The sequence below is a fragment of the Mesoplodon densirostris genome, chromosome 1 (genome assembly GCF_025265405.1).
Source record: "Mesoplodon densirostris isolate mMesDen1 chromosome 1, mMesDen1 primary haplotype, whole genome shotgun sequence".
Taxonomy (NCBI): Eukaryota; Metazoa; Chordata; class Mammalia; order Artiodactyla; family Ziphiidae; genus Mesoplodon; species Mesoplodon densirostris.
In genome coordinates, this window is record NC_082661.1 from 186,945,884 (window position 1) to 186,970,709 (window position 24,826).

A 24,826-nucleotide genomic window follows, 5' to 3' on the forward strand; every position below is an offset into this window, starting at 1 on the left:
GGGGAGTTTCTTGCCTTTTGGGAAGTCTGAAGTCTTCTGCCAGTGTTCAGTAGGTGTTCTGTAGGAGTTGTTACTCATGTAGATGTATTTTTGATGTATTTGTGGGGAGGAAGGTGATCTCCATGTCTTACTCCTCCACCATCTTTAAGGTCCTCCCCTAAATCAGTTTTAAATATTCTATTTCAGGACAAGTTTTCCCTGGTCAGTAATGGATTTTTTTAGACTCTTTCCACATGCAACCAAAGTATCAGCTGTAGTAATAAATTTTCTTGAGTGTGCCTTAAAAATGTCTTTATAAGCCATTTGTGCAGTCACTTAATAAATATGGTTTAAAATAGGGAAATATTGTAGACATCCTTATTCACCAGAGATAGAGTGGAAAAAACCAATCAAAACTTAGTTTTATTACCTACCAAAAAAGAAAAGAAAAAAAACTAATGCCATATATTGGCAATCATTTTCCCTGAAAAAGAAACTTGAGACTTCTAAGTATTGTTCTTTAATCAAGGTAAATATTAATGGACTGAAAAAAATTCATATCTTCTTTGCTTCAGTAGAAGCCACTAAGAACATTTTTCAGCCTATTAATAAAAAATTATTTTTATTGGTAATATATAGATAAAATTTATTGTCAACTAGTCTATTTTAGGTACCATGTTAGCTATGTTATATATTTTATGTTGATATTTTCAAATCAATGAAACAGATTAGGTATCTTTTCCCTTATAAGACTTTAAGAAGTTAAGTAACTTTTTCTAGGTTGTAAGATACTGAGCCAGAGGACCTGAATCCAAATCTGTTTGATATAGTCATAGAGACTACAGGTAGGAAAGTCCATGAACTTCCAAACACTAATAAACATTCCAGTCTCATAAGTAAACTCAAATTCTCTCTAATTTCACACATATACATGCATACACGCACAAAATAATAATTAAAGGAAATGAAGAGGCTAAAGCCTATCTTACTGATTTAACTGGCTTTAGCTCCAGCTTGTTTTGCCAAAAGGTTAGATGAAAAAAACTTAATCAATAGTCAATCTGAGAAAGAAATAGATTATTTTATTTGAGCCAAACTGAGGACTATAACCTGGGAGACAGTCTCTCAGAGAGCTCTGAGAACTGCTGTGAAGAGGGAAAGGGGGAGGCCAGTATCTGTGTGATCTTAGTAAAGGGGGTACGTGCAGTCAAGCACACACCTTGGTTGAAAGTTGCTTCTAGTCATGAGGAACAGAAATCTTAATTAATGGCTGTAGTGCTTTTCTAAGTATGGGAAAGTGTAAAAATACAGGTTCACAAAAAATTTCTTCTGAAAATGTCTGTCTATCTGAAGGTCTGTTCTGCCAGTTTCTTCAGAGCACAGAGTGCTTCATCCTGACCTTCACCTGAATACCTTTCAGGGTGTACTGTAGGTCGGTGACTGTAGTGGCTAGTGATCTGATTCTTGTAGAACTGGATAGTGGACATTATTCTTTATCTTATAATTATTTACATTTTGGTCTTAATTTTGACCAATGTTTGGGAGAATTTCATGACCATTTTGTCCCATGGTGCTAGGAATGCTCATTCCCAGATAAGGTGAAGATTTAATTGACAGGACACTCAATGTGTTTTACTGGACTAGGCCCTGTTAACAGTAGCCAAAACTTCTGGACTACCTGTCTTCCTAGTCTGTTATGGCCAGGAAATGGTTCCCTTTTGTTGCCTCTTCCCATGCCTAGAGTTATACTTTTACAATCAATTATCATATAGGACTGTATATTTGGTCAGTTGTTTCAAGTCAGCTATCATCATTCATTTTATCTGAGGCTCAGTCACACATTTGGTAATGCAAGAAACAGTAATCTTATAAAATAGGCAGAATACGAGAAATATAACTAGTAACATTAATAAGGTCATAAGTAAGTATTAAGCTAAGAACTTCCATTAGGTGTGGCCCAGCATCTCCCCAGGTCATCTGACTAATTTACTGTGCACCAAATGCTATCTTTAAGGATAATGATATACTGGTATTTTACATAAAGTTTATCAAAGATGTTTGCATGTAAAAGACCCCTTAGAGGACTGAGAAAGGAATGTTATCTCCTAAGGAGTTACATGGCTGGTGCCAGAAGAAGAAAATTGATCTTTATGGTTGAGCAGGTATTTCTGCCATTGAGGAGGTCTGGTTAATTCATAGTACAGATGAACAAAGCACACTAGAGGGAAGGGAGGAGGCCAATGGGCAGGGAAAATGTTTTCTGTTTAAATTTTTCTTGTCTTGCCTTAAATGTGAATTTTTATTTCATCAGATGGATATTTGGAAATATTTGTCAGGGGTGCAGAATTTAATCTTAAGGTGAAAGTTGAATAAAACTAGCTGAGTGTGGAAGGAACTAATTAATATTTTCCTTAAAAAATTAAAAGGTACAGTTGGCCTTTGAACAATGTGGATTTGAACTGCACATGTCCACTTACATGTAGAATTTTTTCAACAAACCCCTACTACAGTACTACATGATCCAAGGTTGGTTGAATCCGAGGATGTGAAACTGCAGATATGGAGGAGTGGCAGATAGGGAGGGCTGACTGTAAAGTTATACTTTGATTTTCAACCATGTGGAGGATGGGTACCCCTAACCCCCACTGTTTGAGGGACCAACTATATATGACTTTCTATGAAATTAGTGCATTGTGTTACTGTATTTCAGAATAACACTCTTTTGAGCAAGCTCATATATTACATTGTCACACAATTTCCAAAGTCATCCCACAGAATGTGCATTTGGGTCAATGAAAATCCCCACTATTTATAATTCAGTCAGCAATTAAAGGACAAATCTGTAAATCCAAATTTTAATATAACAGTGTTAACTACTCATTAAGCAGCAGTTGATCAATAACAATTTCCATTCAAATGTAAGACATGAGCTCAATTTCTTTTTAGTTCTCAATTTTTACTATGAATTATATTCAAAATGCTTGATGTTTCTCCTGAGCTCATATCAATTCAAATTTCAATTATAAATGCCTTCTGTGTACTTGCAATAGAGCAAAGTATTTTCTTTCAAATATTCTTTGTGTGTAATGGTGGATAATACTTAACTGAAAGTGAATTTTTATTATCTTGACCACTGATTGTTTTTGAGTCTATGCCTGAGGGTTTCCTCTACTCCATATTCACCCCAGTGGTTAAAATTTATTAAAGTCAGGATGATGAAAGGAGAAAAATGGAGATATATGCAGAAAAACTTAACACTTGATTTCACTGTCAATTTTATTATTTTAACTTTATTAAAAAAATTAATGTATTTATTATAAAATTTTGGAAAAACACCTAATATGTGTGTGTGTGTATTGTGTGTGTGTGTGTATGTATATAAAATCATTGAGGGCTGCCCTGGTGGCGCAGTGGTTGAGAGTCTGCCTGCCGATGCAGGGGACACAGGTTCGTGCCCCAGTCCAGGAAGATACCACATGCCACGGAGTGGCTAAGCCCGTGAGCCATGGCCACTGAGCCTGAGCATCCAGAGCCTGTGCTCTGCAACAGGAGAGGCCAAAACAGTGAGAGGCCCACATACCGCAAAAAAAAAAAAAAAAAAAAAAAAAAAAAATCATTGATATCTTTGACAGAAATAATTATTAATAATGCAATGGTTGCTAACTTCCATTTTTCTCTTAATCACATATACAGATCATTTTTACAAAAATATAAATATAGATCACAGTTATTAATTGGTGAGAACTTTATTTTTTCTTATCTCCTCAATGTCTTTTCTGGTTGGAAACAAAAGTGTACCCCTTTGAACCAACAAGTACTGTTTGCCAAATAATTTTGGTTCTCCTCACTTCTGAGCATTTGGGAGTATTTCACTTTCTGTTTATCTTTAGTCAGATGGGATCATATTTGAGAAAGTTCTGAGCAAATAGTTATGATCAGAAATGATGTATGTCATTATAAAACCAGATCATTTATTTGTAAATGAGCGACCCTCCACAGAGTTATTTTCCCAACCACCACAGCAAACAGCATTTAAATTAATGTTTCACTGATTTGAATCTGTCATCAATTAGATGAACAAAGTCCCCTTCTGACCAGAAAAGGACATATAACATGATCAAAAAATAAGCCTGTGTTATTTTAATCCATTAGGATTTTTAGGTTTGTTATCATAGCATAACTTAGCATATCAGGATTAATACACATCCCAATTCTCATCTGTTGCCAAATGACTTCAACTTATATTCATGCAACGAGAAAATCTAAACCAAAGACTATAGAAAATAATGAGACAATTGGGTCAAAATGTACAAATTTTGTGAAAATTATTTTTAAGACAGTTTTTTCTTTATTTATTTATTTTTATTTTATTTATTTATTTTTTTGCGGTACGCGGGCCTCTCACTGTTGTGGCCTCTCCCGTTGTGGAGCACAGGCTCTGGATGTGCAGGCTCAGCAGCCATGGCTCACGGGCCCAGCCGCTCTGCGGCATGTGGGATCTTCCCGGACCAGGGCATGAACCCATGTCCTCTGCATCGGCAGGCGGACTCTCAACCACTGCGCCATCAGGGAAGCCCCTAAGACAGTTTTTTCTATAAAAAGTATATGCTGTTAGTTAATAACAAATCAAAGTTTCAGTAAGGAGTTTCTCCTTGTTTTATCAGGACCGTAAATAGAGTGATAATATCTCCATAGCAATGGAAAGTCGAAGAAACCAAGGGCTGTTCTCATGCATATGATGAAATACTAATGTGTTCCTAAATATGTCCCTAAGAACAGGCAGAGTTGGAGGGATAGAAAAAAATTTTTAAGCCAGAAGATAAATAATATTAATAAACTATTCACAAGATTGATAAAGAAAAAAGAAGGCACTGATTATAAATGTAAGGAAGAAAAAGGGAGATAACCACAAAATCTTTGGGATTTAAATTAATTAAAGCAGTTATTGTAAACAATTTTTCTTAATAAATTTAAATAGAAAATTCCCCAAATATGTATAAGGACATGCAAGTTATCAAAACTCACATAAGAAAAAATATAAAAACTGAATTCCTTGCTAATTATTAAAAGAAGAAACCAAAATTAAAAACTTTTCCCAAATAAGATTCAAGGATTATGTTGAGAATTATATCAAACTTTTAAGGAAGAAAAAGTAATCATACACAAAGCTTTTTCTCTGTTATAAAGAATGGGACAAGTGGGAATAAATCAAGATGGTGATGTAAGAGGATGCAGAACTCACCTCCCCCCGAGGACACGCCAAAAACACATCTATCCATATGTGGAAGAATTCTCACTGAAAACTGAAGACTGACAGAAAGACTCCTGTACAACCAAGGCTGTAAGAAAAATCCACATGGTACCAGGTAGAAAGGGAGGAGAAGAATTGAGGTCAGGAATTGTGCCCTTGGAAGGGGACACAGAAGGGAGGGGAGTTCCCTTAGCTGGTTAGGAAACCAGTGGAACTAACAAGAAGGCAGTAGGAAACCTAGACTCTACTTGTGAAGAGCATGAACACACATGCTTACTCCAGAAACAAGGCAGAAGAAACAAATTGAGACTGCCCAAAACTCTGGCTGGTTTCCCACAACTGCTCCTGTGTGTGCTCCAGCCTGAGCTGAGTGCCAGCTCCACCCTACTAGCTTCATTATACATATCCACACTAGGGCGAGGGCTGCTGTGGCCCAGGGGAGTGCTCAGTTGACAGGGATGGTGCCAGCCCAGACCCAGAATGGAGCCCAGCCTATGAATGGAGCAGGGGCAAGCATTACTGAAGCACATATTACATAAGCAGCACATCAGAAGTGGTCCTGGATTCCACAGTCCACACCCAGACCCATGCCGAGTGCCAGCTCCAGCCCATCTTGTTCCAGCACTGCTACTCTCTGGGACAAGGGTTCTGGTGCTGGGAACGGGGAGAGTACATACTTAAAGGGAATGGAGCCAGCATGGACCTGACCCTCAGGGCTTCTGCTGCAGCAACTTGTGACCTGATCCCAACTCTGATGGAGTTGGCCACTGATCAGAGAAGCCCCAGCTCACACCTGGCTCTGGCTCTAGCCCCTTCGTCTCTAGCCCCACAACCTCCCAAGATAATAGCTGCCAGCACACCCTAGATGAAGACATGACTCATGCTCACATCAGATCCAACTCTCCCACCAAAGCCAGTGAGCACATGCAGACTGTATAAGGACACTCACACAAGAACACCCCCTTCAAAACCAAAACTGTAACAGTTTTACCTAATTTCACAGAGACAGGAAGTTGTTGCAATTGAAAGAACAAGAGAAAAACCCTGAAAAAATAACTAATGAAACAAATAACTTACCAGATAAGAGTTCAAAGCATTAGTAATAAGAATGCTAACTGAATCAGGGAAAGAATAGATGAACACAGAAGGAATTTTAACAAGGAACTAGAAAATATAAAAAAGAACCAATCAGATATAAAAATAAAATAACATACGAAAAACACACTAGAAGAAATTAACAGCAGACTAGGTGACACAGAAGAAAGCATAAGTGATCTGGAATATAGAATAATGGAAATCACCCAATCAGAACAGCAAAAAGAAAAGCAAATTATAAAAAAAATGAGAAAAGTTTAAGGGACCTCTGCAACAACATTGTGCATACCAACATTCTTATTACAGGGATCCAAGAAAGAGAAGAGAGACAGAAAGAGGTAGAAAATATATAAGATGAAATTATGGATGAAAATTTCCTGAACCTGAAGAAGGAAAAAGAGATCCAGGTACAGGAAGCACAGAGGGTCTCAAACAAGATGAATGCAAACAGACTCACATCAAGACATATCATAATTAGAATGGCAAAAGTTAAAATAATTCTAAAGGCAGAAAGAGAAAAATAAAGAATTATATGAAAGGGAACACCCATAAGGCTATCAGTGATTTTTCTGAAGAAGCTATCAGAAAGAGAAATCAAGAAAACAACCCTGTTTAATATAACCTCAAAAATAAGAAAATACCTAGGAATAAAGTTAACTAAGGATGTGAAAGACCTATACTCTAAAAACTATAAAACCCTGATGAAGGAAATTTAAGATGATACACAGAAATGGAAATATATCCATGTTTATGGATTAGAAGAATTAATATTGTTAAAACGTCCATACTGCCCAAAGCAATCTGCAGATTTAATGCAAACCATATCAAAATATTCATGACACTTTTCACAGAACTAGAAAAAAATTTCAAATTTATATGGAAACACAAAAGACCCTGAGTAACCAAAACAATATTAAGAAGAACAGAACAGGAGGTATCATGTGCCATGACCTCAAAAGGAACTTGAAGTCAATATTACAAAACTACACTAATCAAAACAGTATGGCACTGGAACAAAACCAAAAATACAGATCAATGAAACCAGATAGAAAGCCCAGAAATAAACCCATGCACCCATGGTCAATTAATTTATGACAAATTAGGCAAGAATATACAATAGAGGAAAGACAGTCTCTTCCTTAAGTGGTGCGGGGAACACTAGACAGCTACTTTTATTTATTTATTTTTAGTAAATTTATTTTATTTATTTTTGGCTGTGTTGGGTCTTCGCTGTTGCATGTGGGCTTTCTCCAGTTGTGGTGAGTGGGGGCTACTCCTCATTGTGGTGTGTGGGCTTCTCATTGTGGCAGCTTCTCTCATTGCAGAGCACAGGCTCTAGGTGCACAGGCTTCAGTAGTTGTGGCACACAGGCTTCAGTATGCAGTGCACAGGCTTAGTTGCTCTGTGGCATGTGGAATCTTCCTGGACTAGGGCTCAAACCCAAGTCCCCTGTATTGGCAGGCAGATTCTTAACCACTGCACCACCAGGGAAGACCGACAGCTACATTTAAAAGAATGAAATTAGAACACTTTCTCACCATATACAAAAATAAACTTAAAATGGATTAAAGACCTAAATGTAAGACTGAAACTATAAAAATCCTAGAAGAAAACATAGGTAGAATATTCCTTGACATAAATCATAGCAATATTTTTTTGGGATCTTTACAGGGAAACATAGCCATTATTTTGTAATAACTTTAAATGGGTTACAATCTATTAAAATATTGAATCACTATGTCACATACCTGAAGCCAATATAATATTGTAAATCAGCTATACTTCAATTAAAAAAAAAAGGGAGATGAGTGCTTGCTATCACCCTTTCTGTTAAGTAATTGTACTGAAGGTTTAACCAGTGCAATAAATCAAGAAATTGAAACAAAAGGAATAATACACAAAAACAAAATAAACTTATATAAAAAGATATAATTTTGTACATAAAAACATAAGTATCTACATATGAATTATTATTATATATGCATTCTTAGAATGTCTCTAACAAGGATACTTTTTACAGATCAACATGCAAAAAATCCATTATACTTTGACATGTCAGCAACGAATGTTTAGAAAACAACACTATTACAATATCTTAAATATCAGTTTCTTATTATTTGAGAGAAAGATGACCTATGTAAATTAAGGAATGTTTATTGATTAGAACATTCAGTAGTCTAAACATATTTATCTCTGGAATTTGAGCAATAAATTCACTGTAGCCTCAATCAAAATGCTAGTAGAAGATACGGCAGAATTGGAAAAGAAGATTTTGGTAGAATTAGAGTGTGTGAAGTTAGCAAGTTCAAGGAATGTGGACAAATTAGCAAGATCTTATGTAAACAAACTAAATAAGAAGACTGCAAAATATTTGAACTCTTACCACTACAAGGGCAGAACTAACAAGAAACACAGTCTATGTTTGATCTAACAGAGAACAACTCAGTAGCCTTGACCATAGAATTAATTTTCATCATAAGTGTAGACTGTAAAAAGCATGTGAAAATGAAAGCATTTGAGACAAGTGCAGATGTTTAATACTTCCCCCTTGGACAGAGTTCTGGGGAAGTTCATGGGAATGGTTTATGCAATAAAGGATGAGTTAATTAGGAGATTTTTAGTTAAGAGTAAAAGGATTAAATTGAGCCTAGGCTCTTGTGAGCTTATTGATTACCAAATATGCAATAGTAAACCCATTTCACCATTTGTGAACTTTAGACATTGATATTGTAGAAAAGAGATTAAATATTTACTTATGCACCTTGCCTCTTCTGTGCTGTCTGATATATAGTTTCCTAGAAGGAAATAAAGAGAGCAGATTTAAAATAAAATTTAACTTTAATCATATTAAACAAGTAGTTTTCTAAACTGATAAAACTTACTAGTTTTTTTCTTTTGTGGCTCATGCTTTTGATGTTGTATCCAAGAAGTCTTGAATGCCAAAATCAAAAATTTTCTCCTATGTTTCATAAAACATTTTTCAAAGGTTTTATTTCTACATTTAGGTCTATGATCCATTTTGGGTTACTATTTGTATTTGGTGCTGAGTATCAAAGTCCTTTTTTTTGCATATAGATATATAATTTTTCCAACACCATTTGCTAAAAAGAACATTATTTCTCCACAAACATTATTTACTCAGTACTTTTGTCAGAAATCAGTTGGCCATATATCTGTGAGTTTGTTTATTCTGTTTTCATTGATATACTTGTCTTTACACTAATATCACATTTTCTCTATTATGTAGCTTTATATGTTTTGAAATCAGATAGTATTTGTTTTCCAACTTTGTTCTTTTCTCAGAGTTGTTTCAGTCATACTAGGTCCTCTGCATTTCCATATGAATTTTAGAATCAATTTATTTTCTACCAAAAATAGTACTTGCTAGGATTTTTAATTAGGGTTGACTTTGTAGATAAATTTAGGGACAATTGACATTTTCACATTATTGGCTCATGAACACAGCATATTTCTCCATTTGAGTATTTTAAAAATTTTAAACAATGTATTATCATTTTCAGTGTGCATATACCATACATCTTTTATCAGATTCCTAAGTATTTAATATTTCTGGATGTTATTGTAAGTTATATTTTTCTAATTTCAATTTCTAACTATTTATTAATGGTACATAGAAATAAACTGGATTTTTGTATGTAATTATTTAACACCTTGTAAACATGCTAATTAGCTTTAGTTTATTTATAGATTCCACTGGATTTTGTATACATGCAATCATGTTGTCTGTAAAGAGGGTTTACTTTTTCTTTCCAGTATGAGTATCTTTTTTTTTTCCCTTTGTCTTGCCCAATTGCACTGGCGAGATCTTCCAGTACAATGTTGAATAGAACTTGCCTTGTTCCTTATACTAGGAGGCAAACATTCAGTCAGTATCATTAACTGTTAACATTAAGTGATGGAAGTTTTTCATGTTGAGAAACTTCGTTTGCATTCCTAGTTTGCTGAGGATTTTTTTTTTAAGATTTTAAAAAATTTGTTTATTTTATTTATTTTTGGTTGTGTTTGGTCCTTGTTGCTGCGTGTGGGCTTTCTCTAGTTACAGTGAGTGGGGGCTACTCTTGGTTGAGGTGCACAGGCTTCTCATTGTGGTGACTTCTCTTGTTGTGGAGAAGGGGCTCTAGAGTGTAGGTTCAGTAGTTGTGGTGCATGGGGCTTAGTTGTTCCACGGCATGTGGGATCTTCCAGGACCAGGACTCAAGCCTTTGCTTCTTCTGTTAAGATGATTATATGGTTTTCTTTTAAAATTTGTTTATATAGCAAACTACATTGATTTTCACTGTTAAACCGTTCCTTGGATAAGTCCCATATGGGCATTTGGATGTGTTACTTTTTATACATTGATGGGCTGAACTTGTTAAACATTATTAAACATTTTTGCATTTATGGTCATGATAGATATTACTCTGTAGTTTTCTTTTCTTGTAATTACTTTGTCTAATTACTAAAGGTGGCCTCACAGAATGAGTTGGAAAGTGTTATCTCCTCTTAATTTTTTTGGAAGAGCTTTTGTAGAATTAGTATTACTTTCTCCTTAAATATCTGGTGGAATTCATGAGTGAATTCGTCTGAAGTTTTCTTTGTGGAGATGTTTCTAAGTAGAAATTTAATTCCTTTAGAGATATAGGACTATTCAGGTTAACTGTATCTTCTTGTTTATGCTTTGGTAGTTTATGTCTTTTAAGAAATTTTCCCATTTCATCTGTCAAAAATATTGGCATAAAGTTTTCATAATAATTTCTTGTTATGTGTTTCACATCTGTGGAATATATAGTGATCACCTCTCTCATTGATATTGGTGATTTTTGTCTTCTCTCTTCTCCCTTATCACTCTGGTTAGAAGTTTATGAATTTTATTGATCTTTACAAGCCAGCATTTGATTTCATTGAGTTTCTCCTGTCTTTTAAATTTAATCAGTTACTGCTCTTATTTTCTTTCTTCTGCTTACTTTGGTATTAATTTGCTTTTTTTCCCCAAGTTTTTTTAAGAAAGACGTGTTTACCATTGATTTTTAGATCTTTCTCTTTTCTTATAATAAAAGCACTTAATGCAATAATTTTTCCCTCTGAACACTGCTTTTGGAGCACCTGCCAACTTTTTTTAGACTTAAAAAAAAAACTTAGGTCTGCCTAAACTATATTTTATTTTCTCCTCTGATTTCTTTTTTGATTTGTGGGTTATTCAGAAGTTTTTTTTGTTTAATTTCTAAATAATGGGTAATTTTCCAAATATCTTTTAAAAAATTAATTCTGCTATGTTTATGACAATTATTTTATGATTTCAATACTTAGAAATTTATTGAATTATTTTATGGCTTAAAATATGTTTTATCTTAGTAATTGTTTTGTGTATAGCTGAAAATAATGCATGTTCTGCTCTTGTTGGACTGCGTGTTCTTTGATTATCAATTAGATCCAGCTAGTTGTTACTACTGTTCATGAAAATAAAATGAGAAATTCTACTGTCATTCTTATGTTTGTTTCTCTGTACCTAATACATTGTTTTCCTTTGGCTGCTTTTAAGATGTTTGAATTTTTACTGTTTTCCAGCAATCTGTGATGTGCCTTAGTGTGATTTTCTTTACATTTTATTCTGCTTGTGGTTTGTTGACCATTTTTGGCCTGTGGGTTTATCCTTTTCATAGAGTTTGGAACAGGTCTTTGAAATTTTTCAAATATTTGTCCTGTCCCTACACCTTCTCTCCTCCTGGGATCCCATTTGTATGTACATTAGTCTGTTCGATATTGTCAAGCGTGTCACTAAACTCTGTTCATTTTCTCTTTTTTTCTCATTGTGCTATATTTTTTATGGTTTTTGTTGTTATACATTCAAGTTCAGTGATATTTTATTTTTCCTTTTCTAATATGTTGTTAATCCTACATATTTCTTATTTCAGATATATTTTATTTCTTGGAATTCTTTTCGTGTCTTTTTAAAAATATATTTTTCATTTCTTTCTTTAACATTTTCATAATTTCTTCCACCTTCCTAAATATAGGAAGTGTATTTTTCAAAGGATTCTTCAATGTTCTTCTTATTCTTTTTTCTTTTTATTTGTTTATCATTAAGGATAAATATCAATTCAAAGATTATGATAGAGTTGAAAGTCAAGGCTTCTTCTCACCCCTTCTATTCTGAATCTTTTTTTTTTGTATTACTGATAATGGTTTTATTTTTTAAACTGTGGTAAAAGAAATAATATGATACAACCTCCTAATAAATTTTTAAGTCTACAGTACAGTATTATTTAACTATAAGCACAACGTTGTACAGCAGATCTCTAGAACCATTTCATCTTGCATAACTGAAATTTTATATGCACTGAACAGCAACTTTTCACTTCTCCCTCTCCCAACCCTGGCGTCCATCATTGTACTTTTTCCTTCATGAGTTTGACCATTTTAGCTACCTCCTATAAGTGGATTATGTAGTATTTGTCTTTCTGGGACTGGCTTATTTCACTTAGCTTACTGTCCTCAAGTTTCATCCACATTGTTGAATATGACATGATTTCCTTTATAAGACTGAAGAATAGTCCATTGTATCTATATAACACATTTTCTTTATCCATTCATCTGTCAATGGACATTTAGGTTGCTTCCATATCTTGACTGTTGTAAATAATACTTCAATAAACACAGGAGTGCAAATATCTTTTTGAGATCCTGATTTAAATTCTTTTGTATAAATACCCAGAGTTAGGATTGCTGGCTTATACAATAATTCTATTTTTAATTTTTGAGGAACCTCCATACTCTTTTCCATAGCAACTGAACCATTTTGCATTTCCACCAACACAAGGGTTCCAATTTCTCTAAATATTTGCCATATTAAATTCACTTATTTAATTCTTTTGATATTGGCTATCCTAACTTTTGCAAATATTTACTTTCATTTTGTTGGTTGCCTTTTCATTGTGTTGATTGTTTGCTGTACAGCTTTTTGAGACAAAATAACCATACATTTTACCTCATAGATTCCCATGGAAAGAATCATTGCCTATTGTATATTTTTATTTTCAAGAAACAACACAAATGTGACAATAATAACAAAAAATCTGTAAGGATCATCAATGTTCTTTGGTCAACACCTGTAACAAACCAGCACTAAGTGTTGTGTGGTGTCAGTCTGCAAATTATTTGTTCCCAGTTCATGGCAATATAAGTGTAGAAATGGAACATAAGCATTTAGAAACTTTTAAAGAAATTTGACTTTGTTGTGACATAAAAGCATGTGATTTTTTTCTAGAAATTTGTTTTTATTGTGTTTTACAAAGGTGTTCTTGAGAGATTACAAATTACACAAAGAAATCAGTCTTTTTCAGCATAGATAGTTTAAGAAGTACTTATCTCTATCAACAAATGTGGAACTAACAATCTTATTTTGAAATCAATTATAAATAATTATTTTCTTATTTGGGGAAAATTGTATTACTCTAGTTCAAGAATATGTAATTCTATTCTCAAATCGCATTTTGAGAGAGCACTTTATCAGAGCAATGCTCCTTTTATCCAGAGATGTTTAAATTCTAGGAGTTCTGGTGATATGGCCAAAATTTTATATTTCAATATTCATATTTAACTTAACTGTGATTATAATATTGAAGACTTAAATGACTATGATTAAACAAGGAATCTAAGACTCTAAGATCATGAAGTTTCCTTTTTTTCACTGAATTGTTTGGGCAAAATTCTTGAAAAACATAATCATATTTTCTCATCTTCAGGACACATTTTCTTTTCCATTTTTAAGTTTCTGATATATCCTTTGTTTTATATTAAAGAAAAGTCTCCAGACACTTGGCAGAGGAGTTCATTGTGACATAGTTGTCATTGCTTGCATAATATGAACCAATTGTCATCTTAGTTACTTGTATTAAATTTCTGTCATTTTTCTTAAATGTGACACCCTAATTTGTACTTGAAATGTCTTTAAAATTAGTCTCTGATGTAGAGAAATGAAAAATTTCTGTGTATGAAAATATTACTTGTTACAGAAAGTACAATTAAAGACAGTGAAACTCATCAACTCTATCAGAAAAAAAAAAATCCCAGGATTTTCTATGGTGCATTGTTCAATATGCCTTGAAGCTATGCTATCAGCTTGACTAGTACTAAAAATGGAGCACAGCTTACAAAAGCAGTATTTCAAAATTTTATTCAGAGTAATTGCTTGTAACTGTGTTACTTTAAGTAGCCAGTCCACTACTGGTTGTTACTGGTTTCAAAATTATAAGGAGCTTGCACTGGAATGTAAATCAAAACACTGTTTGGTTTATCAGGAAAGCCTTGCTATGTAAAAACAGTGTGCTTAAGGATGTAGATGATTTACTCTCTGACACAGCTTATTAATTCCTTATGGGCTGATCAAATTTTAAAAAGGATGGGCTTAGATTCTTGTATCTGTTAGGAATGTTTTCAATTCTAACAGACTGATTAATATGTCTCCTCAGGCAAGGGAAACAAAAGCAAAAATAAACAAATGGGATTACATCGAACTAAAAAAGCTTTTGCATAGAGAAGGAAACTATCAATAAAATGAACAGACTGCCTACTTAATAGGAGAAGATATTTGCAAGTGATATATCCAGTAAGGGGTTAATATCCAAAATATACAAAGAACTCACATGACTCAACATCAAAAAAACAGCCTGATTTTAAAAAATGGACAGAAGATCTGAATACATTTCTCCAAAGACATATAATTAGCCAACAGACACATGAAAAGATGCTCAATGGAACTAATCTGGGAAATGCAAATCAATAACACAGTGAGCTTTCACCTCACACCTGTCAGAACAGTTATTATAAAAAAAGTCAACAAATAACAAGTGTTGGTGAGGATGTGGACAAAAGGGAACCCCCACACACCATTGGTGGGAATGTAAATTGGTGCAGCTGCTATGGAAAATAGTATGAGATTCCTCAAAAAATTAAAAATAGGACTACCATATGATAGTACCTGAAGAAAACAAAAACACTAATTAGAAAAGATACATGTACCTCTATGTTGACTGCAGCTTTATTTACAATAGCCAGGATATGGAAGCAAACTAAGTGTCCATCAGTAGATGAATGCATAAAGAAGATGTGGCATGTGGCGTGTGTGTGTGTGTGTGTGTGTGTGTGTGTGTGTGTGTATGGTTGAGTAATATATATATATATATATATATGACTATCAAATAGTCTTTTAAAAAAATCTCCTTTCTGCACATAACAAGAAATCCAGAAGTAGGTAGATACTTGCTTGCTGATATTGGTAGAACTACTCAACAGATTCAGACTCTTTTTTTTTTCTTCTTTATCATCCTTAGCATGCTGGCCTTCTTCCTCATATTGTCACCTGTGATCATAAGATGTTTACAATCAAGTAAGTAAAATACAGAACCAATTGCATTTGTCCTTTTTATGAGGAAAGTGAAAGTTTTTCTTTTTTTCCCAGAATACACCTATAAATATTATCTTAACTCTCATTGGACAGAACCTTGAAACGTGACATACTTAGCTGCAAGAGTACATGAGAGATCTAATATGGGGCAGACATAGTGTTTTCAGGATTGGTATAATGGATAAATTAGGTTATGTTGAATTAGCATACAACCCCAAACTCTCCATGGCTTGATATAACATAAGTTTATTCGTTGCTTACACAAAATTTGTGGGTCCATGTGATTACTCAGTGTAGCTCTCTTCCATGTGGTGACTTCATAATCCGGGCTGGTCTGATTTTATGGCTAATGGCCAGAGGGTAATGCTATAGCGTGCTTATGCTCTCCTGCTCTCCGTAGCTGCTTTGTGTGCTTACCAAAGTCAGTGTGTTTGTATGCAAATCTGTTTACATCACTTATATTTTTATGTATCTGGTAATTTAGTTAAAATTCTATGTAAAATAATATTTTTAAGAAGGGTTGTTTACTGAAACTTGATTGAATGCTTTTGGAAGAAGTGATAAGGGGGAATCACTAAAAATTACTCTAAGTTAGGTATAAGAAACCAAAGAAATCTAGAAGGATTCTGAACTCAGATTGTTTCATAAGTGTCTTTACTTTGTTGCTCCACTTTAAAGAACTGAAATTTGAAATTATAGATAATATGTTGTGGGGGTAAACTACTCAAGAAAGACTCATCAACATGGATCTCCAATCAGAGAAATTAAGCTTAAGGAAATGCTGTGGGCTTATATCTAAAGACAAGAGGACCTCTATTTTATTTGTCAAATATTCATCACAATTCAATTCATGCTTTTTAACCTTTCTAATGGAATATTTTCTCTGTTTTTCAGTCTTTGCATTGATTTTGGTTGGTTTCATAATGGAGTGGAATAGAAATAGTTTTTTCCCACCACTTTTAACTGAATCCCTTGCTGCATTTTAAAGGAATTAAAAAAAGAAAAACAAAAGCAAACTGACTCTGATATCTGATTTGCTTTCCTCTGAGAGGCAGAAAATTAGAATGAGAATTGAGGTTAAAATCAATTATTGCAGAAATTGGTTATAAAGAAAATATTATAAAGAAAATATTAATATATAAATTATGGCTGCCATTTTCTAATATTGTGATTTTTTTCCTTTTTATCTCTTTGTTCACTTTATTCAATATGTTATCTGAATATATTCCAGGCCTTGACTTTTTACCTACAGTCTTGAATTCTTCTGGTCTCTTGGCTATTCTATGACATTTTCAGAATCATTTTGAATTCTATGTACCATCCTCTGAATGCTTATTTCAAGAAAGCTTGCCTTAGGGAATACATAATCAAAACATTGCGATAGATATTAACTGTAAGAATAAACACTTCAAGCTCCTTAATTATTGCATAGAATACCTTTCTAGGTCAAATACCATATAGTTGCTTTCTCTCTGCCTGTTTTGTTCACAAATGTGTGCTGTGTTTCTTTGATACCTGCCCTATGCTGCAAGTTCATATTTCTTCATATTTCTCAGCTCTCGATGAGATTGCTTTCTTCAGATATCTCTCACACTAACATTTATCCTTGTTCTATCAAAAGTCAATTTGTCAAGTTTTTTTTTCAAACACTCTTGTTTTCCTATAATCAGACCTCTATTTACTCATTCATTCATTCCTATAGATACCTCAGTGTTCCATGTGAGATCAGGGGATGCTTTAAGACTGGCTTTGAGATAGATGTTTATGGTTCATATCATGTACATTTCTTTCCAGCTTGCAAACACTCTCACATCAACATTTCATTTACTCTTCACAAGGGGTATTATTATTCCTGTTTTTTTTCCCCATGGGAAACTGAAGACAAGAAAGTAGCAGTCATTTACTCAAGGACATGAAGAGTAAGCAGCAGAATTGGTACTATAAGCTATTCTCCTGGCACCTCCACATTGTCACACCCAAACACCAGACTAACATGAACATAAAAAGTCTCTAAAGCTCTGAAGATACTGGGGATGGGGGCACTCATGCACAAGAGGGATAAAGCAAAAATCATGCCAGTGATGCAATTTGGGTCCTCCATTACCAACTGCTTGGCCCACGATATGTTGGGTACTCTACTTTTTTTTTTCCCTTATGGACCACTTCCCTCTTATTAAAAGACTCTCCTCTCTTGGTTAATATAGCACAATTTCTCTTGCATCTCTTTTTATATTTTTGTTTTCTATTTTCACTTATTTCCTTCTCTGGCCATTCTTTCCATGGTTTACCCTTGGTATTATTTTAGGACTTTTCTCACTCTATGCATTTACCTTGGGGAATTGCAAGCTTTCATATATTAATCAATCTTCAAACACAGATAATAGAAACCACTCTAATTTCTTCAGGTGGAAAGAAATGTAATCCAGGGAATTAACTGCTTACAAAATCATTGGATGGGCTGGAGCTGTGCTGTCCAACATGGTAGCCATTAACTGCACATGGCTATTTAAGTTTAAATTTAAATTAACTATAATTAAATAAAAGCAGTAATTTAGATCCTTAGTTGCACTAACCATATTTCAGGTGATCAATAGTCACCTGTGACTAAGGGGTACCATGTTGACAACACAGATTTATAGAACAGTTTCCTCATGACAGAATATTCTGTTGGCCTAGATGGTCAAGTTATAGGTTGGACTTGTAGGAATGACTCTCAGAACAGCATGATAGAACTGGTCCATCAAGGGTTACTACATTTGCCAAGATTAGCAAGCAAAAACAGGAAACCAGTACTACAGATGGTGACTACAGGGTCACGTGGCCTGTGCATAATCTTTGCCAGCATAATGGATGTCCCCCATGCCCTAACTCTTGACACACATTAAGCTAAGGACTAGAAACTGGGACTTCTGCTATAATTGCAACGCAAAAACCAAATATACCCCAAATTGGGCTTGCCAAGAAACAGCAAAAGTACATCTTCCCCTCATAAGGCTGAATTCTTCTTCCAGACCTTTTGAGGATGCATTTGTTCAGCAGAATCTAGGTCATGTGTTGCAACTAAGCTGCAAAGGGATCCATGAAATGTCTTCAGATTTCTAGCCTCTAGCTTAAGGTACACTGCAAGGGTAGTGAATTTAAATTGAATGAGCCAATATTGATCATCTGCTACAACTTCCAGGTCCTCTTATTTGCTGATACAGAATTTTTATTTTTGGCCCTTTTCTCTCTTATGGAAAATAGACACATGTATTTAACTGCCACCCTTATGTCTTCTGCTGGAGATACTACAGACACCTCATACTCACATGACTCCTCTCTGTCATACGCTATATCTCAGTGAATGATCAAGTATTCAAGCCTGATCCTGGGTGTCAACTTTGCTTTTGCCCTGTCCCTTTCCTTCATACTCCTCGTCTAGTCAGTCAACAGGTCCTGTTGACTCTATCTCCCAAGTTCCTGTAGATCCTTCCACATATATTCATCATCATTGCCCCTGCTCCTGCTGATTCATCATCTCCAGTCTCCTCTATTGATTACCTATAATGCACTTGGAATCATTTTAGGTTCTCATAATATACTTCGCCATTTATTCTTCATTGACAGATAAGTGTTCTTACTCCCCTTTTCAAATGGGGAGTCTGATGCTTAAAGAGAATAATAAATTGTTCAAGGTCACACTACTCATTTGTAAAACAGAATTTAAGCCTTAATCTCATTGGTTTCTAGTCCTATGCTTTTAGGTGATGGTTCACAGGTGAGAGAAGTGGGTCAACCCCTGCTGATATGCTCCCTGAATCATCTGGAGCATTTAAAAATACAGATTCATAGGTTCCACCACAGACACTCTGAATCAGAATGTCTGGTGTTCCTTTCCCAGGGATTAATCTCAACAGGAGATCCATTATGTAGAGTCCATACTCAGCCTAGTGGTATAGAGTAGGTGAAGAAGAGCTGGAGAATCAAAGAATGTTTAGAACAGTGAAGAGCCAATGGCTATTGAAAAGGGTATCAATATGTTCTCATCTATAATACAAGAAGGTGAGTGGCAGGGAACTAAAACCAGAAAACTATAAGGAAGCTCTGGCCAAAGGCAGGGTAGAAAAGATATTTTGAAGTGATATCTTAATAGAACTTGGAAACCTGTTTTATTTTATTTTATTTATTATTATTATTATTATTTTTGTGGTACGCGGGTCTCTCACTGTTGTGGCCTCTCCCGTTGCGGAGCGCAGGCTCAGCGGCCATGGCTCATGGGCCCAGCCGCTCCGCGGCATGTGGGATCTTCCCGGACCGGGGCACGAACCCGTGTCCCCTGCATCGGTAGGCAGACTCTCAACCACTGTGCCCCCAGGGAAGCCCGGAAGCCTATTTTATTAACAAAATAATTGGGCCAGAATTAAAATTCTGCAAATCTATATATCTGCAATTCTGTATATCTGCAATTCTGTTACCCAATTTTCTGTGTTCTGTGATTCAGATTTCACAATCAGAAGATTGTACTCTCAAACTTATTCCTTCTGTAGCTTCAGTAAATTCTTGATGAAATTTGAATATTAAGTTAATGAAAACCTTATAAAATACATACAACTAAAAATCATCTAGGTGTCTAGCAATGGATATAAAAATTTCTGATTAGGTTTTGTATATGAAGTAGAAAGTTTGTAGAGTTATGTCAAAACCTCCCAGGCACAACTTTGGAAACTGAAACTGACTTATGTAAGCAGATCATATTAACTGATGATTCAAACCAGACAATTCCCTTGGAATATAAAAATTCACATAATGAAGAGAAGTGGTCTAGCCATACTTGGCAATAAGTTTCTCATTTTCAGTATTTTGTTGTTAGTTGACTTAAGAAGCAAAGTGAATTCCTCTGGGAATTGTAGTAAGATTTCATGATTAAGGACTCTTGTTGGTCTTCTCAACATTTCCAGATTGAGGATCTTTCAAGATTCACTTCCCATACTATTCTATAACTGAAGAAGTTGCTGAAGGTGTGATCAGTTTAGAGCTCACATTTACTTACAGGCACCCTGAATAAATGGGATTGGAAAGAGAGCAACAAGTTATTTGTGGGGAAAAGAAGGGTGGCTCTCAGTAGTTTCTTGTTAATGTTGTGTTCAAAAATGGTTTTTAGTCTTTTTTTTTAAATCTAGTCTACAGCAATCCATTTCTTCTAGTATTTCAGGCCAATCAGGCCCTACTCTTTCCCTCTTAAGTCGAATTCCTCAGCAAAGCATGTAGACTCAACCTCCAAAACGTCCAGAATCTGACCATATCTCACCACTTCCACTGCTAGCACCTTGGCCAACATCATATCTCGTATGTATCATTGCAATAGCCTCTTTGGTGGAAGGCTGCCCCCTCTGCCTATTCCTAGCTCAGCAGGAAGAGTGTAAAATATGAGTCAAATCATGTCCTAGTCTAGTCTTTTAATGGCTTATAAGGTTTACAGGTGCTGGCCTATGCTCTAAGTTTATCTTCTATCATTCTCCCCTTGCTCATTCCATTCAAGCCTCATTGGCCTAGCTGTTCCCTCTTTGAGATACTTACACGGACCCAGAGCACTTTTTCCACACCTCTGCACTTGGCTGGCTCCCTCATCTCCTGCAGTTCTCATATGTAGCCATCTCAACAAGGCTTTCCTTGACCATTCAATTCAGAATTGCAATCCCTTTCCCAGCACTCTCTTTGCTTTTACTTTCTCCATAGTACTTATCAGCATCTAACATAATGCAGACTTTCTGTGGATTTTATTTATTGGTTTACTGTCTGTTCTCACAACTAGAATGTAAGCTGTGAGAGTAAGAATTTTTTCACTTTCATGGTTTTGTTTACTCTTTTATGCCCCAGAACTTAAACCAGTTCCTGTAGAATAGTGAGCACCCAAAACAAACTGAAAAAGACAAAAGCTTTGTTGAATACATTCAAGAAATATAGAAATATAATAAAGATATACTTATTTAGTGGCATTATAGAATATTTTAAGTGAAAAAAATATTAAAAGCAAACACACATATAGGAATGATATATCTTCTATTATCTATCTTCCTTCCTCCCTTCCTTCCTTCCATTCATCTACCACCTACCTACCTGAGGCCCATGGTATAACTGGAAGTAGAGGGTACTGAAGATACAAACCAGACCCTGTACTCCTTTGACACTCTGAATCACCAGGCCATGAACAATGATGATAATTCAGCTTGGCAGAGTATTGATTTTTTTAAAAATGTGCTCTGCCCTTAACTGTGACTGTAAAGAGGTGGCTGACTGTCTCTCTTTGGGCTGTGACTTACTAGACATTTTTTTTTTTTTTTTTTTTTTTTTTTTTTGCGGTATGCGGGCCTCTCACTGTTGTGGCCTCTCCCATTGCGGAGCACAGGCTCCGGACGCGCAGGCTCAGCGGCCATGGCTCACGGGCCCAGCCGCTCCGCGGCATATGGGATCCTCCCAGACCGGGGCACGAACCCGTATCCCCTGCATCGGCAGGCGGACTCTCAACCACTGCGCCACCAGGGAGGCCCTAGACATTTTATGAATGTTAGTGCATCTGGTAGATTAATCAAGTTCTTAACCTATGATCTGATTAATCTATTGATACTATGACCCTTATACGTATTTTATACTTTATTAAATTTGGATATATAATCTTTGCTACGATTTTCATTGAATATTAAAATTGAATATTAAAACATACATACTAATGATATGAGTTCCCATAGCTTTACCATTTCTCATAGCTTTCCCATACTAACGATATGATTTCCCATAGCTTTACCATGTACCTTGAAACATACATACTAATGATATGATTTCCCATAGCTTGTTTGTATAGAGTTTGTTTCCATTAAAATCTGTGTTCTAAGTAGTTAGTAGTAAATACTGTAACTGTAAATATATTTTGGGGTTATTTTTGTCTTCTCTACAAAATATAGTTGGAAAAAAGTGAATCTCCATTTCTAAGGGGTATCTGACTACTGTCTGTTCTTATTCATGTTACTTGTATCTTTGAAGTCACCAGAAGTTTATGCATTTGTAACTTTGTTCCTTTGACCATATAGTACTCATAATTCGCTTGTAAACGTATTGGTAAGTTTTCAATACCATATAATTTTTATCCTAAACTTCTCTGGAACTCAATCTGATAGGAAATATGTTTTAAATTTTCCTATATTTTTTATTGATATTGATTTATCTCTTAGGTCTATGAATGTACTCTCTATATCTATCTAAACTTATTTTAGAACCGTTTTTTATTTATAAAAAAATGTGAAGCCAGTACAGTATTCCCATATACCCCACACCCATTTTCCTCTATTATTAACATCTTACATTAATTTCACCATTTTAAATTTGTTACTTTGTCTTATGTCCTGTTTATAGTCAATTTTTTAAAAAGTTCCTTTTATAGTTGAAAAGAATGTGTATTCTTCAGCTCTTGGTGAAATTATATGTATACATATAATGTTAATAAATCATATTTCAAAAATCTTGTTATTAAAACCTATTCTAACAACTATCAATAACTGAAAAGGGTTGGTTAAAATCTCCCCAGTTTAATTATAGATTTATTTATTTCTCCTTGCATTCTGTAATTCTGATTTTTTTGTCAGTTTTTATAAAATTTTCCATGACTTATTTAGAATAAATTTGATTAGATGCATACAAATTTAAAATAGTTAAATATTCCTGGTCCATAAAATGATTTATCTGTATTAATTAACCATCTTTATCTCTAGTAATACCTTTTGCCTTCAAGACTATTTTGTTTGATATTAATAGAAAATACTAGCATTCTCTCAGACAATATTTGCTTGATTAATCATTTTTCTTTTTTCAAATTTTCTGTTCTATTTTAGATGTTTCTTATTAATAGCATACAGTTTTAACAAATCCAATTTAACAATTTTAACTTGTAATTTGAGCACATATAATTTACATTTATTGTAATTATTGATACATTGGGATTTCAATATACTTTCAAATTTCGTTTTTTCTTATCCTAACTTTTCTATTTCTTCTTTCTTCTTCATCTTCTTTATACATATTACTGTTTATCAATTTTTTTTCTCTGCTGTTTTGGACATTATGCACTCTTTCTATTCATTACAGGCTAACCTAGAAATTCTAAAGTAAATCCTTTACTTGTCAAACATCTAATATTAATACTTTTACTCTATTAAAGAATGAAGGAATCATAGCATATTTAATTCCATTTATTCCTCTACTGACTTGCATAATTATTTTTGACTTGTATTTTATTTCAATGTATTTTATAAACCTCCAAATATGTCATCATTATTTTTGTTTACAGTCGGTGTCCTTTGAAATTAGCCACATATACCACCATGTTGGAGGCTTTTTATTACTTCCTGCATCTCAGACTTTCTAGTTGGCATTTTTTTCTCTTGCTTGTAGAATCCTTTAGAATTTACTCTAGACTGTGTTTGCTGGTGGCAAATCCAAATTTTTGTTAGAAAAAGTCTTTATTTTACTTAACTATTGAAGGATTTTTTTTTTTTTTTGCTATGCATATAATTCTAGGTTGGTAGTTACTTTGTTGCAGCAAATTTGGTGATATAATTTCACTATTTTCTGGTTTCTTTTGTTACTGTTGAGAAGTCAATTGCAATCTGTCACATTTTAAAAATTAACTTTTCCGTTATTTTTGCAGCTTTTTTTCTTCATCTTTTGTTTTCTGTAGTTTCACTGTGATGTTTTTATGTTTAAATTTCTTGTTATTTATGTTGTGAGTTCTAGAATCCTGTATTGACATCTTTCATCATTCTAAAAAATTCTCAAAATTGTTATCTCCAAATATGTTCTATTTTCTTTCTTTTTTTTCTAGCATTCAAACTAAAGCATTATAGACCTTCAATTTAATTTTGTCTCTTACACAGTTTTCTGCACTTTATTTTCTATTGTTCTAGTTCTTAATTTCAAGTTCACTAACGCTCTTCAGTTGTCAAGCCTTGCATTGAGTAATTAATTTCAATCATATTTCTCAGTCCTACAATTTATATTATTTTTCTTAATATTTGTCACTTTTTAAAAATTGAAGTGTAGTTGATTTACAATATTGTGTTAGTTTC